This window comes from Meles meles, chromosome X (genome assembly GCF_922984935.1).
Source record: "Meles meles chromosome X, mMelMel3.1 paternal haplotype, whole genome shotgun sequence".
NCBI classification, from domain to species: Eukaryota; Metazoa; Chordata; class Mammalia; order Carnivora; family Mustelidae; genus Meles; species Meles meles.
In genome coordinates, this window is record NC_060087.1 from 52045908 (window position 1) to 52062856 (window position 16949).

Here is a 16949-nt window from a genome sequence, read left to right on the forward strand (position 1 = left end):
CAGTTTCTTTTATGAGTGTTCTGTAGTTCCTTGAGTACATATCCTTTACCTCTTTGGTTAGGTTTATTCCCAGGTATCTTATGTTCTTGGTGTTATAGGAAATGGAATCGATTCTCTAATTTCCCTTTCTGTATTTTCATTGTTAGTGTATAAGAAAGCCACTGATTTCTGTACATTGACTTTGTATCCTGCCACGTTATTGAATTGCTGTATGAGTCCTAGTAGTTTGGGGGTGGAGTCTTTGGGGTTTTCCATATAAAGAAACATGTCATCTGTGAAGAGAGAGAGTTTGACTTCTTCATTGCCTATTAGGATACCTGTTATTCTTCTTTGTTTTCTGATTGCCGTTGCTAGGACTTCTAATACTATGTTGAACAAGAGTGGTGAGAGTGGGCATCCTTGTGTTCCTGATCTCAACGGGAAGGCTGCAAGGTTTTTCCCTTTGAGGATGATATTTGCTGTGGGTCTTTCATAGATAGGTTTTTGGTATTCAGGAACGTTCCCTCTATCCCTATACTTTGAAGCGTTTCAATCAGTAATGGATGCTGGATTTTGTCAAATGCTTTTTCTGTATCAATTGAGAGGACCATGTGGTTCTTCTCTCTTTTCTTATTGATTTGTTCTATCACATTGATTGATTTGCGAATGTTGAACCAACCTTGTAACCCAGGGATGAATCCCACCTGGTCATAGGTGGATAATCTTTTTAATGTTCTGTTTGATCTTGTTTTCTAGGATCTTGTTGAGAATCTTAGCATCCATATTCATCAGTGATATTGGTCTGAAATTCTCCAATAAGCTAAGCAACCTAAATGAAATGGATGTATTCCTGGGAAAACTATAAACTCCTAAAATTGAACCAGGAATAATTTGACAACCTGAATAGACCGATATCCAGTAACAAGATTGAAGAAGTGATCAAAAACTTCCCCAAAAGAATAGCTCAGGACCTGATGGATTCCCTGTGGAATTCTACCAAACTTTCAAAGAAGAAATAACACCAATTCTCATGAAGCTGTTTCAAAAAATTGAATCAGACTGAAAATTTCCAAACTCTTTTTATGAAGCCAGCATTACCCTGAACCCAAACCAGGTAAAACTGGAGTTTTAAAGAACAGACTCGGGTTGGATAGAGCCAAGATGGAATTGTGCTGCTCCTGGAGGAAAGGCAGGCAGACAACCCTGGGGCAGACAGCATGGAAATAGTAATCTGAAGAACACCTGGGGCACACATTGGAGCGATTATTCCCTCATCTTAGAGAGTGTCCCTGCAAGGCAGCATTCAGAGAGATGCCTCTTCAAGGAACAAAGGATCTCTCTGGCAGAATTTTCCTCACCCATCCCTCAGCATAAGCACAGAGCCACCTGAGGGAAAAAGCTCAGCTAAGAAACTGACTACCTAACTTGCTTATTCCAATCCCCATCCCCTGTGCTCTGGCAGGACTTCCCTTCTCAGTGAAGCTTGTCTCAGTCCCAGTATGGTAGGCCCCTCCCCCAGAAGTCCAGCACAAACCCCTGCCCACACCACTGTCTCTCAACTAGAGAATTCAGCAATGACCGTTTTGCTGAAGTTAGTGACAAGTCTCATTTCACAAGCACACCAGAACACACCTATTTAAAACTTGCCACAATTAGTCCAGGGACCAAACCGTGCCCACAGGAGACAAGGAAAGTCTCTGCAGATGACTGGCCTGAAGAATAGCGCAGTCAAAACACAAGAGTAGAATGCACACAACACACATCAGAGACACTCCCTTATGTGCCAGACACTGGGCACTATATTACCTCTTCTTCATAAGGCCATTACATTCAAGAGCAGGAAATATAACTGGCTTTTCTAAAATAGAGAAGGTAGAAAGTTAGACAAAGTTTTTAAGGTGGAATTTATCAAAAACAAAAGAACAAGACAAGACCACAATCAGAAATCTAAGGGAAACAGGTATATGTAACATGCTTGATGGAGAATTTAAAGCAAAAATCATAAAATATTCACTGGGCTTGCGAAAAGAATAGAAGATATCAATGAGATCCTTACAACAGAGAAAATTGAGTTAAAAAAGAACCTATCAGTGGTAAAGAATGCAGTAAACAAGATTGGAAACAGGTTTGATGCAATGAACTACAGGATGGAAAAAGCAGATGAATGAATTAGTGACCTATAATTACAATAATGGACAATAATAAAGCTGAGCAAAAGAGAGAAAGAACAGTATGCAACATGAGAATAGACTGAGAGAAGTCAGAGACCCCATTAACATTTTCATTCTAGGAGTCCCAGAAAAAGAATAGAGGGAAAATGGGGCAAAAAATTTATTTCAAGAAATAACAGGAAACTTCTCTGATATGGGGAAGGAAACAGACATCCAGATCCAGGAGGCACAGAAGATTCCCATCAAAATCAACCAAAGCAGGCCAATACCAGAATATATCATAGTTAAATTCACAAAATATAGTGATAAAAAAAATCCTAAAAGCAGGATGATAAAAGAAGTCCTTAACTTTCAAGGGAAGACCCGTAAATCTGCAGTTCTCAAACAGAAACTTGGCAAGCCAGAAAAGAGTGGCATGATGTATTCAAAGTGCTGAATGGGAAAAATCTTCAGCCAAGAATATTCTATCTGGCAAAGCTATCATTTAGCTTTCCCAAATAGTTTCCCAGACAAAAGGGGTTCAGACCACTAATTACTTTGAGAATAAGTGGACTAGAAGCTCCAATCTGAAGACATAGGTGTCAGAATGAATTTTAAAAAAAGACCGATCTCTATGTTCCCTCCAAAAGTCTCATTTTATACCTAAAAACTCTTGCAGATTGAAAGTGAGGGGATGGAGAAATATTTATCATACAAATGGATGTAAAAAAAAAAGTCCAAAGAGCAATATTTATATGGGATAAACTAGAATTTTGTCCATGAATTTTTAAATATTTTTATCACAGTATAATTAACAGACAGTGTTATATTAGTTTTAGGTGGACAACATAATCATTCAACAAATCTACACAGTACTCAGTGTTCACCATGATAAATGTAGTCACTGGGTGTCACCAAACAACAATATTGCAATCTTACTGTTCCCTATACTGTACTTTTCATCTCTGGAATCATTTATTTATCTATTTCTCTTGTATTGTTTTTATCCTGCTTTGGTATCAGAGTAGTACTGGCCTCATGGAATGATTTTGAATGTGTTCCTTCAAGTCCACTATTCGTAAGATTTTGATAGATATTTTGTAAGATTTTGATAGATATTGTCATTAAGCTTTTTTTTTTTTTTTGTAGAATTCAACAATGAAACCATGAGGTATTGGGCTTTTCTGTGCTGATAGATTTTTGTTTCCTAATTCAACTTTCATTCTTGTTATTGATTTAAGAAGATTTCCTATTTCTTAGATTCAAGATTCCTAATTTCATGATGGTAACTTGGGTGTCTTTAGGAATTATCTGGATTCCTTACCTAAATTACCTGATTTGTTATTATAAAATTGTTTATAGCAATCTGTTATATGATATATTTCTGTGATTATCTGTTGTACTATTTTCTCTTCAGTTTCTCATTTTGGATTTTGAGATTTTTTTTTATTCGTTAATTTGTTTATTTACAGCATAACAGTATTCATTGTTTTGGCATCACACCCAGTGCTCCATGCAGTACGTGCCCTCCTTATTACCCACCACCTGGTTCCTCAACCTCCCACCCACCCCCCGCCACCCCTTCATAAACCTCTGGTTGCTTTTCAGAGTCCATAGTCTCTCATGGTTCATCTCCCCTTCCAGTTTCCCTCAACTCCCTCTCCTCTCCATCTCCCCAGGTCCTCCATGTTATTTGTTATGCTCCACAAATAAGTGAGACCATATGATACTTGACTATCTCTGCTTGACTTATTTCGCTCAGCATAATTTCTTCCAGTTCCGTCCATGTTGCTACAAAAGTTGGGTATTCATACTTTCTGAAGGAGGCATAATACTCCATCGTGTATATGTACCACATCTTCCTTATCCATTCATCCGTTGAAGGGCATCTTGGTTCTTTCCACAGTTTGGCGACCGTAGCCTTTGCTGCAATAAACATTGGGGTACAGATGGCCCTTCTTTTCACTACATATGTATCTTTGGGGTAAATACCCAGCAGTGCAATTGAAGGGTCATAGGGAAGCTCTATTCTTATTTTCTTCAGGAGTCTCCACACTGTTCTCCAAAGTGGCTGCACTAAATTGCATTCCCACCAACAGTGTAAGAGGGTTCCCCTTTCTCCACATCCTCTCCAACACATGTTGTTTCCTGTCTTGCTAATTTTGGCCATTCTAACTGGTGTCAGGTGGTATCTCAATGTGGTTTTAATTTGAATCTCCCTGATGGCTAGTGATGATGAACATTTTTTCATGTGTCTGATAGCCATTTGTATGTCTTCGTTGGAGAAGTGTCTGTTCATATCTTCTGCCCATTTTTTGATATGATTATCTGTTTTGTGTGTGTTGAGTTTGAGAAGTTCTTTATAGATCCTGGATATCAACCTTTTGTCTGTACTGTCATTTGCAAATATCTTCTCCCATTCCGTGGGTTGCCTCTTTGTTTTGTTGACTGTTTCCTTTGCTGTGCAGAAACTTTTGATTTTGATGAAGTCCCAAAAGTTTATTTTTGCTTTTGTTTCCTTGGCCTTTGGAGACATATCTTGAAAGAAGTTGCTGTGGCTGATATCGAAGAGGTTACTACCTATGTTTTCCTCTAGGATTCTGATAGATTCCTGTCTCACGTTGAGGTCGTTTATCCATTTCGAGTTTATCTTTGTGTACGGTGTAAGAGAATGGTCGAGTTTCATTCTTCTACATATCGCTGTCCAGTTTTCCCAGCACCATTTATTGAAGAGACTGTCTTTTTTCCATTGAATATTTTTTCCTGTTTTGTCGAAGATTATTTCACCATAGAGTTGAGGGTCCATATCTGGGCTCTCCACCCTATTCCACTGGTCTATGTGTCTGTTTTTATGCCATTACCACACTGTCTTGGTGATCACAGCTTTGTAGTAAAGCTTCAAATCGGGTAACGTGATGCCGCCAGTTTTGTTTTTGTTTTTCAACATTTCCTTAGCAATTCGGAGTCTCTTCTGATTCCATACAAATTTTAGGATTATTCGCTCCAGCTCTTTGAAAAATACTGGTGGAATTTTGATCCGAATGGCATTAAAAGTATAGATTGCTCTAGGCAATATAGACATTTTAACAATGTTTATTCTTCCAATCCAAGAGCATGGAACAGTCTTCCAACTTTTTGTGTCTTCTTCAATTTCTTTTGTGAGTGTTCTGTACTTCCTCAAGTACAGATCCTTTACCTCTTTGGTTAAGTTTATTCCCAGGTATCTTATGGTTCTTGGTGCTATAGTAAATGGAATCGATTCTCTAATATCCCTTTCTGTATTTTCATTGTTAGTGTATAAGAAAGCCACTGATTTCTGTACATTGACTTTGTATCCTGCCACGTTACTGAATTGCTGTATGAGTTCTAGTAGTTTGGGCGTGGAGTCTTTGGGGTTTTCCATATAAAGTATCATGTCATCTGCGAAGAGAGAGAGTTTGACTTCTTCCTTGCCAATTTGGATACCTTTTATTTCTCTTTGTTGTCTGATTGCCATTGCTAGAACTTCTAATACTATGTTGAACAAGAGTGGTGAGAGTGGGCATCCTTGTCGTGTTCTGGATCTCAACGGGAAGGCTGCAAGCTTTTTCCCATTGAGGATGATATTTGCTGTGGGTCTTTCATAGATAGATTTTATGAAGTTCAGGAATGTTCCCTCTATCCCTATACTTTGAAGCGTTTTCATCAGGAACGGATGCTGGATTTTGTCCAATGCTTTTTCTGCATCCATTGAGAGGACCATGTGGTTCTTCTCTCTTCTCTTATTGATTTGTTCTATCACATTGATTGATTTGCGAATGTTGAACCAACCTTGCAACCCAGGGATGAATCCCACCTGGTCATGATGGATAATCTTTTTCATGTGCTGCTGGATCCTGTTTGCTAGGATCTTGTTGAGAATCTTTGCATCCATATTCATCAGTGATATTGGTCTAAAATTCTCCTTTTCGGTAGGGTCTTTGCCTGGTTTGGGGATCAGGATAATGCTGGCTTCATAAAAAGAGTCTGGAAGTTGTCCTTCTGCTTCAATTCTTTGGAACAGCTTCAGGAGAATTGGTGTTATTTCTTCTTTGAAAGTTTGGTAGAATTCCCCAGGGAATCCCTCAGGTCCTGGGCTCTTGTTTTTTGGGAGGTTTTTGATCACTGCTTCAATCTCATTACTAGATATCGGTCTATTCAGGTTGTCCATTTCTTCCTGGTTCAATTTTGGGACTTTGTAGTTTTCCAGGATTGCATCCATTTCATCTAGGTTGCTTAGCTTATTGGCATATAACTGTTGGTAATAATTTCTGATGATTGTTTCTATTTCCTTGGTGTTAGTTGGGATCTCTCCCTTTTCATTCATAATTTTATTAATTTGGGCTTTCTCTCTTTTCTTTTGGATTAGTGTGGCCAATGGTTTATCGATCTTATTGATTCTTTCAAAAAACCAGCTTCTAGTTTCATTGATACGTTCTACCATATCTCTCGTTTCTACCTCATTGATCTCTGATCTAATCTTGATTATTTCCCTTCTTGCGTGTGGAGTTGGTTTGATTTGTTGTTGATTCTCCAGTTCTTTAAGGTGTAGAGACAGCTGGTGTATTCTGGATTTTTCAATGTTTTTGAGGGAGGCTTGGATGGCTATGTATTTCCCCCTTAGAACCGCGATTGCTGTATGCCATAGGTTTTGGCCCAAAGTGTCTTCATTCTCATTGGTTTCCATGAATTGTTTAAGTTCATCTTTGATCTCCTGGTTGATCCAAATATTCTTAAGCAAGGTCGTCTTTAGCTTCCAGGTGTTTGAGTTCCTTCTGAACTTTTCCTTGTGATTGAATTCCACTTTCAAAGCATTGTGATCTGAGAATATGCAGGGAATAATGTCAGTCTTTTGGTATCGGTTGAGTCCTGCTTTGTGACCCAGTATGTGGTCTATTCTGGAGAAGGTTCCATGTGCACTTGCGAAGAATGAGTATTCTGTTGTTTTAGGGTGGAATGTTCTGTATACGTCGATGAGGTCTATCTGGTCCAATGTTTCATTCAATGCTCTTATTTCTTTATTAATTTTCTGCTTCGATGATCTGTCTATTTCTGAGAGAGGCGTATTAAGATCTCCTACTATTATTGTATTCGTATCAATATGACTCTTTATCTTAATTAACTAGTTTTATTATGTAATTGGGTGCTCCCATATTGAGGGCATAGATATTCACAATTGTTAGATCATCTTGGCAGATAGTCCCTTAAAGAATTATGTAGTGTCCTTCTGTATCTCTCACTACAGTCTTTAGTTTAAAATCTAATTTATCTGATATGAGAATCTCTAATCCGGCCTTCTTTTGGGGCCCATTGTCATGAAAGATGCTTCTCCATCCCTTCACTTTCAGTCTGGGTGTATACTTAGGTTCAAAATGGGTCTCTTGTAGACAACATATGGATGGGTCCTGTCGTTTTATCCAATCTGCAACCCTGTGTCGTTTTATGGGCGCATTTAGGCCATTCACATTGAGAGTGATTATTGAGAGATAGGTTTTTATAGACATCGTGTTGCCTTTGAGGTCTTTCTGTCTGTAGATTGTTTCTATATTTCTGTTAAATGATATTCTTAGGATTTTTTCTCTTTTATAGGACCCTCCTTAATATTTCCTGCAGTGTCGGCTTGGTGGTTGCATAGTCTTTTAAGCCTTGCCAGTCTTGGAAACTCTTTATCTCTCCATCCATTTTAAATGTCAGTCTTGCTGGATAGAGTATTCTTGGTTGCATGTTCTTCTCATTTAGTACTCTGAATATATTTTGCCAGCCCTTCCTGCTTGCCAGGTCTCTGTGGATAGGTCTGACGTTATTCTAATGGGCTTTCCTCTGTACGTAAGGAGCTTCTTTGTCCTAGCTGCTTTTAAGAGGGTCTCTCTTGAAACATAATGCCTCATTCTAACTATAAGGTGTCGTGAGGACTTTCGAGAATTTAAAATCTTGGGAGGAGATCTCTCTGCCTCTAGTACATGAACGTTGTTTCCATTCGTGCGATTGGGAAAATTTTCATAGACAACTTCTTCCACTATATCTTCTAGACTTCTTTCTTTTTCCTGCCCTTCAGGGATTCCAATAATTCTGACGTTGGAACGTTTCATGGCATCGTTTATTTTCCTGATTCTGTTTTCGTGGCTTCTGAGCTGTTTGTTCCAGGCTTCCTCCTGATCCTTTCTCTCTATCTGTTTGTCCTCCAGATCGCTAATTCTATCTTCTGTCTGTTACCCTAGCTTTTAGAGAATTTAGATTAGATTGGAACTCATTGAGAGCATTTTGAACATCATCCCTGGTGGCTTTCGGTTCTGCCCTAACATTGCGAACATCATCCCTGGTGGCTTTCAGTTCTGCCCTAATCAATTCTGTTTGGTCATCCATGGCTTTCTCCAACCTAGCTATTGCCTGGATAATTGTTAGTCTGAATTCCTTTTCTGACATATTGTCTATGTCGATAGCCATTAGCTCTGTTGCAGAAGGCCCATCCTCTGTATTTTTCTTCTGTTGGGTATTCCTCCTCCTAGTCATTTTGGTAAGAGATGACTGAACAGATGCCGCTGGACTTATCGATTGTGGTGCAGTCAATGTGCACCCTGGAACGCTTCTGTGCAATCAGGATTCCCCACCCAAATGAGAGAAAAAAAGAAAAGAAAAAGAAATAGACAAGAAGAAAGAAAAAAAAAGGGAAAGAAAAAAGGGAAAGAAAAAAGGAAAAGAGAGAGAGAGAGAGATAGGAAAAAAAGGGAAGATAACAGAGAAGGCTCAGCCCAAATGGGCCACAAGGTAAGATTTATGAAGTATACAAACAAAAACAGACAAACAAGAAGACTGATAAAAGTATATGACAAGAGAAAAAATATATATATATAAGCAAAAAAAAGGGAAGAACCTCATCAGAAAGAACCCCAAGTATAAGATTTATATATTATCAGGACAAACACAAATTCACAGAAACACTGACAGAAGGAAAAATTGGGAGAGTGGTTATAAATTCTCAGTGTGGGTGAGGAAGGTTATTTTGATTCTTCCTGAAGGTATCTTGATGTTTTTGTTAAGGGACTCAACTTTCCTAAGTTACAGGGGGATTAGAAACTGGTTTGCCTATAGGGGTAGCATTGATTGGGGAAAGGGGATTACCTTGAAGCTTAATTCTATATGTATAGTAGAAAATAAAAATTAAAAAAGACTAAACTAGACTAAACTAAGTTAAAGTTAAAAAAGAATTAAAAAATAGAAAAGCAAAAGAAAAACACGGGTGTATGTATCAAAAAGTTCAGGTTAGAAGGTTATATTTGATGTACTGGACATCTCAGTGTGGTGGTAAATAGGTTAAAAATTATCTGTATGTATAAAAAAAAAGAACCAGAATATTGGTAAAGAGTTAAAAATAAAAGTTGTATTTATGAAGTAGTGGTGGTTGTTCTCTTGTAGTCTTTTTTTTTTTCTTCCTTCCTGGTTGGTTTTCTGGGGGAGGGGCCTGCCACGTGGGTTTTCAGACAATGATGTTCCCTGAGTTAGGTCCTCCAGCTCCCCTCAAGGGGGTGAGCTCTGAGGAAACTGTTTTTTTCAGTCTTTTGTTCTCTGGGGGTTTTTATGTTCTTTCATCTGCTTTCTCTCGCCTTGACAGCTTTTGATGGTTTTTGGAGGTTTAGAGGAGAGCAAACTGCACCCCGACCTCCCTCTCAGATAGAAGCCCCAGAATGTTTTGGAAAAGCTGCTGGCTGAGTCGGTTCTGAGTCACTGTCCCTGGGGATGCAGGAGCTCCTCCTTGTACCCAAAACCAGGGCAGCAGTGGCTGTCTAGGCAGCTCCAGACCGCCAGAGAAGTTCAGAGCAGAGATCGCACACTGAGATTTTCCCGCTGTCCCGGGCTGTGAATGTCTGGTTTTTCCGGATGCCATAGCTCCAGGCTAGCGCCTATGAGCACGTATCCCAAGGGAGGGTGTGGGACGCGCGCATTTCAGGATTGCCGTCTGGCCAGGCTCCCAGCCCCACAGGGGAGCCAGACCCCACTCCTTCTCGTGCGCGCTGGCGTTCATGCGCACTGGCGGCTCAGGGACGGAGACCTGATTTCTCCGCCGCACTCTCTCTGGCTCAGCACCAGGGGAGGCTGTCCTGGGTCCGGGGACTTAGGTCCCTGACCCTAACCGCCCAGGTTCCCACTATTACCCCCCGTGATCCTTTGCTCTTTGTTTTTTGAGTGCTTTCAACCAGACTCCAAGTTAATGCTGGTCTCCAGACGCAGAGCACTCTCGTGTTGGGGTATTACTTTCCAATCGGTGACCTCTGGTGGCTCCCTCCCCCTTTTGTTTATCTTCCCATATCAGTCCACCGCTCCCAGTCTGCTTTACCTGCCACTGGCATCTTCTGCTCCTGTAGAGATCCAGACGTGTATAATTCTGATCTCAGGCTGATTTCATGGGTGGTCGGAGTTCTTTGGTAGGTAATCAGCTCACTTTAGGGTACAGGTTGAAATGGTGCCTCCTCCTACTTCCTCACCATCTTGACTCCCTGAGATTTCTTTTTTTTTCTTAGTTAATGTAGTTACAGCATTGCCAATTTTGTTTCTTTCTCTTTGAAAAATTGGTCATTATTTTCAATGTTATGTTATTGTTTATTCTGGTCTTTATTTGTTTCTGATTTTTCTTTGTTATTTTCTTCCTCCACCAAATTTCAGCTAAGTTTCTGCTTAGCTGACATGTGCAATATTTTATAAAACAATTTACCCAGTTTCTTCAAAATACCTATGTTATAGAGGAGGACTAAAGATGGTGGAGGATTAGGGGTACCCTAAGTTTATCTAGTCCCTCAGGTACAGCTAAATAGATATCAAATCCTTCTGAGCACCAAAAAAATCAATCAGAGGAAGGAAAAGAACAAAAACTGCAAGTCTAGAAGTAAAAAAGTAGTCACCTTTTGGAAGGTAGAAAGTGTGAAGAGCTGAATTCTGGACAATATAGCTGTGGATATGGTGGCAGGGAGAGAGCCTGCTCACAGAGGCTATTGCAAATTATTATTAGCAGCAGAGTGCAAAATCAGAACTTTTAGAAGTCTGCTACAGTGGGGGACGTTCCTGGCTTAAAGGTCCTCAGGTGGCAAAGCAGGGTGGAATTCCAGGTGTAACATCGTGGTCTGAGGATCCCTAGGGTTACAAGAAGAAAGGTTGGTGCCTGAGTGCTACACTGTTCCCAGGCACAGGAACATGGAAACCAGCTGAGAACAATGACTCTTATTGCTGGTTTTCTGTTCTGTTTTGCCATAAACTGAGAACTGATTCACCGTCCTGCGACTTCTTTCCAGGGATGGGTCAGCAAATGGCAAAATCAAGGCAAGACATTCCCCAGAGGAACAGTGTGGATCCATGCCATGGGAGTCCTTAAAATTTGGAGTATTGGAACTCAGTTGCATACCTGACATAAAAAACTCAGACATAGGCAGGGTGACCACAGGGTTATGACAGAAACTGGGGACACAAGAATGATTGATTCTTCTTCAGTGAAGGCCCACTGAATAGTGGGACAAATGACTTTCAATTCCAGAGCTAAAGAATGGGGTGTTGCCATATCCCCAACCCATCAGCTTGGAAAACTTTCAAGGGAGCAAAACAGCACTACATAGTGGAGGCCAAAGCCCTTTGCACCAAGCTCTGCTGCCCTGCACCTAGAGTTGCATTTCCACTAGAACAAGTCCACCTGAGTATCAGCACTACAGGCCCTTCCCAGAGAATATCAGCACAAACAGCAAGCTTGCACCAAATTTAATGATCATTGGGTGCTCCAAAGTTACAGATCAAGGGGAAAATAGGATCTAGCTTCCTTTTTACTTTTATTATTTATTGTTTTATTATTATTTATTCATTTATTTTCTTTTTTTCTCTGATTGGTTTCTTTTTATAATTTCTTTTCAGCTTAACAGTATTCATTGTTTTTGCACCACACCCAGTGCTCCATGTAATACGTGCCCTCCCTAATACCTAGCAAATGGTTCCCCCAACCTCCCACCCCCCGCCCCTTCAAAACCCTCAGGTTGTTTTTCAGAGTCCATAGTCTCTCATGGTTTATCTCCCCTTCCAATTTCCCTCAATTCCCTTCTCCTCTCCATCTCCCCATGTCCTCCATGTTATTTGTTATGCTCCACAAATAAGTGAAACCATATGATACTTGACTCTGCTTGACTTATTTCACTCTGCATAATCTCTTCCAGTCCCGTCCATGTTGCTACAAAAGTTGGGTATTCATCCTTTCTGATGGAGGAATAATACTCCATCGTGTATATGGACTACATCTTCCTTATCCATTCACCTGTTGAAGGGCAACTTGGTTCTTTCCACAGTTTGGCAACCATGGCCATTGCTGCTATAAACATTGGGGTACAGATGGCCCTTCTTTTCATTCCATCTGTATCTTTGGGGTAAATACCCAGCAGTGTGATTGCAGGGTCATAGAGAAGCTCTATTTTTAATATCTTGAGCAATAAGAAGAATGAAACTCAACCATTCTCTGACACCGTACACAAAAATAAACTCGAAATGGCTAAAAGACCTCAACGTGAGACAGGAATCCATCAGAATCCTAGAGGAGAACATAGGCAGTAACCTATTTGATATAAGCCACAGCAACTTCTTTCAAGATATGTCTCCAAAAAAAAAAAAAAAGATATGTCTCCAAAGGCAAAGGAAACAAAAATGAAAAAGAACTTTTGGGACTTCATCAAGATCAAAAGCTTCTGCACAGCAAAGGAAACAGTCAACAAAACAAAAAGGCAACCCACGGAATGGGAGAAGATATTTGCAAATGACAGTACAGACAAAAGGTTGATATCCAGGATCTATAAAGAACTCCTCAAATTCAACACACACAAAACAGATAATCATATCAAAAAATGGGCAGAAGATATGAACAGACACTTCTCCAATGATGACATACAAATGGCTTTCAGACACATGAAAATAATGTTCATCATCACTAGCCATCAGGGAGATTCAAATTAAAATCACATTGAGATACCACTTTACACCAGTTAGAATGGCCAAAATTAGCAAGACAGGAAGCAACGTGTGTTGGAGAGGATGTGGAGAAAGGGGAACCCTCTTCCACTGTTGGTGGGAATGCAAGTTAGTGCAGCCACTTTGGAGAACAGTGTGGAGATTCTTCATTTTTTTTATTTTAATTCCTTTTTTATATATTATTTTTTTGAAATTTTGATTTTTATATATACTGTATATACTTTGTTTTTGCCTACTTTTAATTTAATTTTTCCTGAATTAATCATTGGCAATATAATACATAACAACCAAGGTCCTCACATACTAATGATTTCCACATAGTCTATATTGCCAACCTCCCATGCATCAAAAAACACAACACTAAAGTTATCAAACTTGGGAAACAATAAATACTCTGAATTTTAACATCATAATATTAGGAAAGTTTTGGAACTTTGCAAAATATGTCCTAATTATCCATGTATACAATGTCATTTCTAGTGATTTTTGTAGTGATCATTAGTGAATAAGGAGCAGATTTACAAGTTTATATAGTAGGGCATCTGGGTTCAACACAGAACTGTTACAACTTTAGGCAAATACATGTTTCATATGAACTGATAACACTTAGAGGGATTAAATAAAATTCCAAAACGTGGAAAGTAAACAAAGACAATAAGAAGCATTTTCCACAATTTAATCTTGTAATAGCAAGCAGACCAAAAGATACCGAAGTCCAATTTTTTTTTTCTTTTTTCCTCTCTCTGTCTTTTTTTATAAATTTTATTTTCTGGAAAAAGAAATGATGAGATGGAGAAACTGAGCTTAAAAGAAAAAAACAGCAAGCAGAACTCATGGCCATGCATATAATCAATACAGATGTAAGTAAGATGTTTGAATTAGAATATAAAAAATGATTATAAAGACACTACCTGGGCTTGAAAAAAAGCATGGAAGGCAGAATTGAATTCATTACTTCAGAGATAAAAGAACTAAAATCTAGGCAGGCTAAAATTAAAAATGTTATAACGAATATGCAATCCAAGGAGGAGGCCATAAAAACGAGGATGCATCATTCTGAGACAAAATGGTGGAAGAGAAGGGGACCTCATTTCATCTGGTTGCTTGAATTTAGATAGATAACTACCAAATCATTCTGAACACCCATGAATTCAACCTGAGACATAAGAAAAGAATATCTGGAACCATGCAAGTAGAAAAGCAACCATTTTTTTTTATGCAAGGTAAGAGGTTCAAAGAAGTGAATGTGAGGGGAACTATTGGAAGATAAATGGAGGTGGAAGGGTTCCTCCATAAACCAGCTATTAAAAAGTGATAAATAGTCCTGGAAGGCAAAGTCTGAATCCTTAGAAATCTGCTCCAGTGAGAGACATACCTGCAGGAAAGGCATGCAAGGGATGAAACAGGCAGATTTCTAGGTGAAGCACTGTGGTTTCAGGACCCCAGAGTAATAGAATTAATGGGGTTATCTGAGCCAATAGAGAACCCAAGAAGGGGAGCAGGGAAACTGGTTATGTCCAGTGAGCCCTCAAGGTGGTTCTCAGCTCAGTTCACCATGAACTGTGAGCCAGAACTGATAAGGTGACTGCTTTCTGCCTGGGAACCCAGGAGGGGTAGATGGAATGAGTACATGCCTGATTGGGCAAAAGTTTTCAGTGCAGTGGCCCTAGAGAGAGCACTGCAAGACGACCCTCTACCATACCCTGGGAAGGGTGGAGTGGGTGAAATCACAACCAGGCAACAACTCTCAGGACTGTTTCCCAGTAAAGGACAGTACTAGAGGACTCGTCGCCATCCTCCAGGAGGACCACATGATCCAGTGACTGCTCTTAGGCCTTTTGTAAAGGGCAATAAATTGGGGCCCACTGACTTCCCCTGGGAGGATTGCTAAGAACTCTCACCACAGAAGTCTGCAGAGTAGAGCACACTCAAAACTGAAAACTGTATATCCCAAAGGGTTTGTCAAGGAGACAGGATTGATATCTTTCAGCTCTAGGCCTGGAGATCTGGGCATGGCTATTTTTATTTTGACCTTTAAAGAGGCTAGGAGATAGGGGGCAAATGGTGGAGGAATAGGAGACCCTGTTTCAACCAGTCCCCTGAATTGAACTAAATATCTACCAGAACACTTTGAAAATGTTGAAATCAGTCTGAGTTGTAACTAAACACTTCTAGATCTCTACGGGAGCAGAATATCATCAGTGGATAAGTATAGAGGAGTGGGAGTGCTCAGAGAGCTATTGGAGGATAAACAGAAAGGGGAGGGAGCCACCAGAAATGACCCATTGGAACGTAAAACCCCACTACGAAAGTGGCCTGTGCTTGGGAACCAGCATTAACTTAGAGACTGCTTAACAACATTCAAAAAAGAGAAAAGAGTCTTAAGGGACAAGTGGTGGTAACGGGTGACCAAAGGCAAAGACTGATGTTCACTGTCCCAGGGCGGACACAGCCAGTGCTTGCCAGGGCTCATCCATGCCTTAGAGAGCCCAGCAGGGGCTCCAGTCAGGGTTCATTGGGCCCACAACTTTCCACAGCCTGCTCTGCTGCCCCACTGATTCAGATCACACCTGGCATGGGTGTGGGCTCCAGACAGAAGTACCAGCAATAATAGCCAAGGGGATTGTGCTCACCCAGATTATTATTTCTTGTGGTTTTAGTGGCACACCAGTGCAGAGAGTAACAGAATCCTCCGGCAACCAATGGGATGGAGGCTGGGGTGCCCACCGCCGGAAGGAGGTTGTGGTGTTTAGCAAAATTTGCAGAGGGAGAGTCTGTGTTTCTGGACCATTCAGAGGGGAGAAGACTGAGGATTATCTGAGACGGAGCTCTGGGTGCAGACAGTTTTCTTTGCTCTGACCCTCCAAAAAGGCACAAAAAGCTGCCAAAGATCCAAAACCTCCAGAAAACAAAAGCCTGAAAAACCGGTTTCCACAGAGACCAGCCACTTGATAGGGACAGGGTAACTCAGCCCAAGCAAGATTGACTGAAATACAACACAGCAGGCCCCTCCCCCAGAAGACAAGCCAAAAGAACAAGAGGACAACAACCCTGGGGTCCTCATAAAACAGTAAAACCCAAGCATCAGGGGAAATCAATATATTAAGCTCCTGGTATTTTCCCCAATCCTGTGTATTTCATAGGTGAAACTTCTCTTTTTCTTTTTCTCTTTTTAAACTCATTATCAAGATTCTTGTCCTTTTATTTTTAACCTACTTACCATTACAACTAGATGCTTAATCTTGTTTTAATATCCCTGTATCTCTGGAAAGTTGAGTCCTTTAACAAAGATAACAAGATACACCCAGGAAGAACTGAAATAACCTTCCTCTCTCACATCAAGGATTTATAACCACCTTGCCAATGTATTCTCCTGCCAATGTTTCTGTGTATTTGTTTTTGTTTTTGTACTATATAAATCTTATTCAAGAAGTTCATTTTGGCTGGGTTTTTCTTTTCTTTTTTTTTCTAGACTGTTATGTTTTTCTTTAAGATTTTATTTATTTATTTGACAGAGAGAGATCACAAGTGGGCAGAGAGGCAGCAGAGAGAGAGGAAGAGGAAGCAGGCTGCATGCTAAGCAGAGAGCCCGATGCAGGACTCGATCCCAGGACCCTAAGATTATGATCTGAGCCAAAGGGAGAGGCTTAACCCACTGAGCCACCCAGGCGCCCTAGTCTGTTACTTTTGTCTGCCCTTTTGTTTATTCGTTTTTCGTGATTTACCTTATAAATCTTACTTTGGCGGTTCATTTTGGCTGTTTTTTTTTCCTTTTTTTTCCGTTTTTTTTCTCTCTTTTTTTCTTTCATTCTGGTG